The sequence below is a fragment of the Littorina saxatilis genome, linkage group LG8 (genome assembly GCF_037325665.1).
Source record: "Littorina saxatilis isolate snail1 linkage group LG8, US_GU_Lsax_2.0, whole genome shotgun sequence".
In the NCBI taxonomy this organism is placed as follows: domain Eukaryota; kingdom Metazoa; phylum Mollusca; class Gastropoda; order Littorinimorpha; family Littorinidae; genus Littorina; species Littorina saxatilis.
Window position 1 is genome coordinate 57,130,748 of NC_090252.1, and position 8,296 is coordinate 57,139,043.

Genomic DNA, 8,296 nt, shown 5'->3' on the forward strand with positions numbered 1-8,296 from the left:
ATCACTCAGTCAATCATAAAAATAAAATTACAAAAATAATCACAAAGCAAAGAAATTGTAGATGTTTGTTATGTATCCAAACGGGGGGAGGGGGGTGTGTGAATGGTTAAGGGGATCTGATCTCATGTACAATCCATGACAGCTTTACAGTAGCCCACAAGACGTTTTTCACAAGGAAGAAACTGTTTTCCTGTGGCCTTGCTGTACATACACACAGAGTTTCACTGGATTAGGATTAGTGTGTCAGAAAGAAAACAGAATGTTCTAAATGTTGTTTGCATATTATTCTGTGACCTAGAAATAATCATTTGATTGTGTTTTGTTATTGTTGTTCAATTGTTTGCCTGTGTGTTAATTCACAAAGGAAGAGCATTTGCCTGAAGAAGAAAATGTATAAAGAGAAGAAATCAAGATGACACACGTGTGTGTGTGTGTGTGTATGTGTGTGTGTGTGTGGGTGTGTGTGTGTTTTTGTGTGTGTGTGTGTGTATGTGTGTGTGTGCGTGGGTGTGTGTGGGGGCGTGCGTGCGTACGTGCGTGTGTGTGCGTGCGAGCGTGCCTGCTTGTCTGCGTGCGTGTGTGTTTGTATGTATGGATGTACTCTTAGTTTATTATTGACCTGATTGTTATAATTGATTGATATGCACTGGACTTGTGATCGAAAGGTCGCTGGTTCAAATCCGGGCCGGGACGGACACGGGTCAACTTTATGTGCAGACCCAGAGACGGAAGCCATGTCCCACCCCCGTGTCATCACAATGGCACGTAAAAGACCTTGGTCATTCTGCCATAAGTGCAGGTGGCTGAATACACCTAAACACGCAGACACCTGGGTAGCGCGACTCCGTTGCTGCTAGCTTTCCACTGGGAGGAAGCGACCCGAATTTCCCAGCGATGGGACAATAAAGTAATGAAAATGAAAATGAAAAATGAAATGAAAATGTTTTGCCTATGTATAAAGTATGTCTGATTTTATTACTTAATTTTCTGTTTAAAGGATATACTAGTATTATCGACTTTTAGAAATTATCTGTCGTGATGTAATGTTTTTTCCCATGATAGGTATAACTATTGTGTCTCTGGGAATTTTTTTGTTTGTTCGGTGCTTCTGTTTGGGTGTTTGTTTGTTAGTTGACAATAGCAGTATGTAAAATAGTTTATCTTACATTGTAGTACTCGTGTAATTCTGTAATTGTTATTTACTTTATTCAGTCCTCTTACCCAGTATTTGTCTTGACAGTTATTTAAAAGTGTGTTTTTGTTAATAGGGGTATCTTTATTTGGCGTTACCTTCTATTTCATCAAATTGGATTTAAAATAGTTCATTCGTTTCAAATGTGTTGACAGTTCGTCTTACTCTCTCTGTTATTGCGTGTTGGCAATACGAGCGAGCGAGTGTGTGTATGTGTATGTGCGTGCGTGCGTGCGTGCGTGCGTGCGTGCGTGTGTGTGTGTTTCCTGTGTTGGTTATTGTTTGTGTGTTTGTTTGTGTTTAACAATTCAGGCAGTCACCCTCTCAGGGCTACCCTCGTACGTTTTCATACATGCTTACAAAATAGCCAGAAGGTGTTTTTATTTTTGTTAAGGGCCAACCCCTACGTAACAGTACACGATTACTATTTTCCAGAACATGTGTGACAGTGTACAGAGGAAAGCTGTGTAGGTCACACAACACACTTTCAAATTTTGAACCGAAAGTCATCGAAAGCTGAACCTTTACTTGTATGTACGTGTTGGACTTTTCTCACTGTTTTAGCTACACTGGCTCTTGTCTCTTATAATACAACACGTGCATGAGAAATAGGAGAAATGTGACCCTCCACCACGGGATGAGTCGCATGTCACCTTTGCATGATTTTCATATTTTTATATTTTCCTAAAGAGTTTTTTATGTTCTATCCAGTGGTGAAATCCGTTTTAGAAAAGAGCGAAAACAGTTTGAGTTATAAGTCTGTGACTAAGGTGACCCTCACACTGTTACCAGACACTCCCTGGACTTACATTAAGCCTAGCGCAGAACCGCGCGAGGTGACATGCGACTCATTTCGTGGTGGAGGGTCACAAATAGACTCCCAGTATATAACCACGTCGTGTCCCAAATAGACGCTAGTTCTGGGGACATAAATGTAAAGTTAGCATAGGAGAAATAGATGGGTAATACTACTTAATTGGCTGCTTATTTTAATTATTTATTTCATTGTGTTCTCTTTTTACATTTAGTCAAGTTATGACTAAATGTTTTAAGCATCGAGGGGGGAATCGAGACGAGGGTCGTGGTGTATGTGTGTGTGTGTATGTGCGTGCGTGTAGAGCGATTCAGACCAAACTACTGGACCGATCTTTATGAAATTTGACATGAGAGTTCCTGGATATGATATCTCCGTACGTTTTTTTCATTTTTTTGATAAATGTCTTTGATGACGTCATATCCGGCTTTTCGTGAAAGTTGAGGCGGCACTGTCACGCCCTCATTTTTTAACCACATTGGTTGAAATTTTGGTCAAGTAATCTTCGACAAAGCCCGGACTTCGGTATTGCATTTCAGCTTGGTGGCTTAAAATGTAATTAATGACTTTGGTCATTAAAAATCTGAAAATTGTTAAACAATTTTTTTTTTATAAAACTATCCAAATTTACGTTCATCTTATTCTCCATCATTTGCTGATTCCAAAAACATATACATATGTTATATTTGGATTAAAAACAAGCTCTGAAAATTAAATATATAAAAATGATTATCAAATTTTTTTTTTCGAAATCAATTTAAAAACACTTTCATCTTATTCCTTGTCGGTTCCTGATTCCAAAAACATATAGATATGATATGTTTGGATTCAAAACACGCTCAGAAAGTTAAAACGAAGAGAGGTACAGAAAAGCGTGCTATCCTTCTCAGCGCAACTACTACCCCGCTCTTCTTGTCAATTTCACTGCCTTCGCCATGAGCGGTGGACTGACGATGCTACGGTCTTGCTGAAACATTGCATTGCGTTCAGTTTCATTCTGTGAGTTCGACAGCTACTTGACTAAATGTTGTATTTTCGCCTTACGCGACTTGTTTGTTTATTTCGTACCTTTTGATGTTAGTTTCCATATACTTGGAGACACAACATGTCCCATTTTCCAAATCATAGAATGTACGTTTTGTATGCTGTTAAGTCATTATCTGCTGTGGTACATGGATTTTATAATGCGTTTTGTGATCAGTCAGTTTTACCGGCTTTTTTCGTGCACTGTCACATATGACCAAGGTAGACAGACATTAGTACTGTAGATAGCAATGAATAAATAAATTGTTCCCGTTCTTTATCATGCGGCCGACATGTTTTGTAAACAACTCTTTCTGTTATTATTTGTTATTTTCTGTTATTAACCATTTTATCGTTGTTAAAACATGGATAGAAAATAGACATGGATTATGAAATAAACAATGGTTTGTGCCATTTATGATTGCTGTTGTTATTTTATCTCAGTACTGCATGGTATAGGTGGCTTGACCGTTTGTTTGTTCTCGTGTGATTTATCTTTTTGCTGTTGGGGTGGTGTTGGTGGTGGTGGTAACAGTAGTAGTGTTGTGTTGGTGGAAATATATACCTTTCACAGCGCCAACGTTTGAATAACAACACAAGGTATTTTTTAAGATTTTTATTTTATGTACAAATAAGGTTCAATATTTTTTGGTGATGTTTAGATGGTTTGACAAGCAAATGACGATTGTTTTAACAGCGGTCTTATTAAATGGCAATTGTTCATGATAAGGGTTACACTCATCTGGGTTTTTTAGTCTGCATTGCATGTTCTGAACTATACCACTACTCAAACAAACTACACATGTGCGATTTGTGTTTCTTTGTAATAAGAATTGTTCTAGGAAAAATAATATAATATACATTTAAAAAAAAGTCATTTTGCGTTCTAGATACAATAAACAGGTTAACCTAATTTAACCAAACGTCTTTACAGTGGAAAAGAGAACACCGTAACTTCAAAAATCAAATTCACAATAGTTAATTGTCATACGTTAAAATTGTCAACAAATCAAAACTGTATAAAATGTACATCTTTTGCATGTTAGAGTAAACAATTTACAGCCTGGTTCGGTGTACTAACTAGCGGCGAAATGTATCGGCGATACCGGTCATATGACCAAGAAATATCACGTGAGAAGACTCGTGATCGGTTGACAGCGTTATAGCCGTCAGGATTGTCACTCTTCAAGGATGAAGATACACAAATATTCAACCAATGAAAAGTCAGTTCGCCGATGACGCGCCGAACGTTTGCAGGATTGTATCGGCGAACCGCGAACCGTACCGCTGCAACCCAAAAATAGGGGAATCCCCTGATTTGATGACGTCGCCAAACGTTCGCCGAACTAGTTCGGCGTTGTTCGGCTGTAGTTAGTAGCAGGCTATAGAAAGCAGAAGGACGATCAAGTCAGTCCTTCAAGAAGTCGAAATAGTGGGAAGTGTTTCCGTTTTAATGAGTAATGCAACAACGCCACTCTGAACAATGCGTGCAAATTGTCAGGGCATTAAATATTGTAACAAACCAGAGAGTATACATATAATCTAGAAGAAGAAAAAAACGATAAGCTGGTTATGATGTTCTTTGCCTGCGCGAAAAAAATACTTCTGAAAGTATATAGGCACGTCTTTGTGGACTTTATCAGAAAAACAACATATTCAAGTAAATAAAGATCACACTTTAAAAACAAAACAAAACAAAAACGCCCACAGCTATACAAATCACACACTCTATAACACCGTTATAACACCGTAGATTTACATGTACGTTACAAAACCTCCTCGGAACAGTTTCAATCGAACTACAAATCGTCATACGTGCACACGAAAGCAGTCCCCCTTCAAAGGGAACACAAAATTAAAATAAGACTTTCAGAAAATATCACAGTACAGTCATATTAACAAACATATACATGGACAGACTGAAACACTCATCTGAACAGTTCATGTTGAACTATAAATCTGCAAACACCATCTTAGAGTGTAGTCATAACCGTAAAATCATTTCCATTGGAGAAAAAAACCGTAATATCAATTATAATAATAAGAGGGATTGCACGGACAATTACATCTGTGTGATGAATGCAACGATTTCACGAATTGTACTGAAGTTTTGACATAAACAATACAGAACAAAATATAAACAATCAAAAATGACGTCATATAATGAAAAACATTGGTAGGAAAACAATGTTGGGCATTTTATACAGCCGTTAACGACGATTAGGTTTTCATTGCAACGAAAATCAACATACGAATTTATGTACATGTTGCAATATGCAACCCTATTAATCATATGCGTTTACACACCATGTTGCATCCACTGAAAGCAGCTTTTGTGAACGTGTTTGCTTTTAAAATCCTTTACTTTTTGTAGGCATTATTGATTTGTGTTGCAGTCAAAAACTATACTATTTACTATTTTGAACGAACATTTCCCTGCTACTTTCTATGATACCAAATTCTTTAATAGCTAAACCAAAGTAAATATTACAAGTTTTTAGTGTTTAAAACCCCTTAACTTCCGTTATACGTATCATGTGTCTATTTTGCTAACATAAACTTAATAGTACGACTGACAAGGGGAACAACTATTCTATACTGCAATTTGAATTACAGTAGGATGGTAGCCTCCCCTGGATATCATTTTCTCAGTTTTGGTTTTATTGTTATGCTTTGTATGCTATGTGTTTCTCCATTTATTGTTCAACTACATTCTCCCAGCAGTCCCGGAGATGGTCAAGAAAAAACAAGTCAAAATGTATACTGTACAAATCGCTCATGTTCAATGATTACAATTATCGAGCCTGGTGTTTGTTTGTTTGTTTGTTTGCTTAACGCCCAGCCGACCACGACGGGCCATATCAGAGCGGTGCTGCTTTGACATATAACGTGCGCCACACACAAAACAGAAGTCGCAGCACAGGCTTCATGTCTCACCCAGTCACATTATTCTGACACCGGACCAACCAGTCCTAGCACTAACCCCATAATGCCAGACGCCAGGCGGAGCAGCCACTAGATTGCCAATTTTAAAGTCTTAGGTATGACCCGGCCGGGGTTCGAACCCACGACCTCCCGATCACGGGGCGGACGCCTTACCACTAGGCCAATCGAGCCTGGTGTAACCTTTACTCAAGAAAGTTTATAGCAACTACCATTCTTCGTTTGTATGATATTCCTATACAACACATTATACCTTATAACCTAAAAACAAGCAAATGTAGACAACTGCAAGAAAACAAAGAAACTAACACAAAAGCAATATAATCCCCTACCCCTCAACTCGCCAAAAAAAAAGACAAACAAAAAAGCCAACAACAACACCAATAACAACATCAACAACAACAACAACAATCACCAACCCCTTCCCATTTTCTGCTTGTTTGTGTATCTTTTTTGTCTTTTGTTTTTTGTTTTTCGTTTCTTGAACGGAGCTAATGTACTTATTCCGCCATCATGCTAACCTTTGTTTTGTAATTACTATGATTGCTTAAAATAAGCATTATATGCTTGAGTATGTAATCATCCATGCATTGTTCTTGTCATGATTAAAATTGAATAAAGTTTTGTTTAAACCAAAAACACAACAACCCAACAACAACAACAACAACAATACACCAACAACATCAACAACACCTGCGCCCTCAAAAAGTTTCGTCGATAACGTGTTTTTTGTCAATAACGCCAAACAAAAATATATGTTGGTTAAGGGTAACCCGACCGACCATATTTTTTCCCGCCGACCCTAAACAGTTTTTTTCATTTCTAAAAAAACACAAAAATACATTTGGCACATTTTGCGAACCATACCGACACTAAGGGAAGTAACCTCCTTTTTTTTCTTTTTTTGATTCTGAGTGTTAGCCTACATTAATTTTTGTCCCGTGATACGGGCTGGGACTTATGAGGCTTGGCCTCCTGATTCATCATCCCTTCTCATCAGAGCATTCCGTGATCATCATCTCCCCTATCCGTCTGTCTCTCTCTGTTTCTCTCTGTCTGTTTCTATCTATGTCTATTTGTCTCTGTGTCTGTCTCTCTGTCTGTCTGTCTCTCGTGAACGCGGAATAACGCCGAATTGCAATTGTCGCCTAAGACCGAATACCATTTGTCGCCTAACTTAGAATTTGTTCTTTAGCCAAATGTCGCCTAATGTCGAATTGCCAAATGGCGCCTAACACCGAATTCCCATTTTCGCCTAACATAGAATTCCAAATGTCGCCTAATGTCGAATTGCCAAATGGCGCCTAACACCGAATTCCCATTGTCGCCTAACATAGAATTCCAAATGTCGCCTAATGTCGAATTGCCAAATGGCGCCTAACACCGATTTCCCATTGTCTCCTAACATAGAATTCCAAATGTCGCCTAATGTCGAATTGCCAAATGGCGCCTAACACCGAATTCCCATTGTCGCCTAACACAGACGGTCCCGGACAGACAAGATAGTTAAATAGACAAAGAAAGCTCACTTAATGTCTTCCGCGTTTTTATGGGAAATAACGTGACAAACATATTGCCAAGAACAGAACGCAAAATAAAGAAAAGAACGCCAAGTTGAGCTCTATTCACAATTGAGAAAGGGTAATGTTGAGTTTCACGTAAATTTTGCGTTGAGTTTGGCGTGATGTGAACAAAGTGTTCGGAGTCCAGCTATGATGGCCAAAATTGAAAACCAGCATTATATAAAGTCACAACGAATCAAAGCAAGTTACACAGTTCCGAGTCTGCCCCCATGTATACCACATTTGAAGGAAGAAGGAAGGACACCACTTTATATCGACATGAAGACCATGAGTACCGAGGTACAAAGCGTATAGGGAAAACGTTGTTGCGATACCTGTCACGTACGGATGCAGACTGCAGGGGCCGAGCAGTCATCAGATGGCGTCTGCAGAGTAACCAACCCTCACTCACACGGACCGCTTCCAGACAACCACTTCAAGATACAAGAAGGTACGGTTAACAAATTGATAGAATGCAAACTGAAGGAGGAGATCGCAAGGAGGCGTTCGGTGTTGCAGATCAATAATGAGCGACGACTTGCAGTCCTTGGCGAACAACTCACAGGTCAACAAATCGCCCCGCTGGCCTTCGTCAAAAGAGCATGCGCGTTCATTAGGAGATATGCCGAGGATCATGTTGAGACATCAGAATCCCAAACTGACGAAGACGGCAACGCTGATGGACCACGAGAAGGCAACCCAGATAGAGAGCCAGAAACGGACGAGGAAAACGTCAACCACCAGGATGACCAGGACGACACC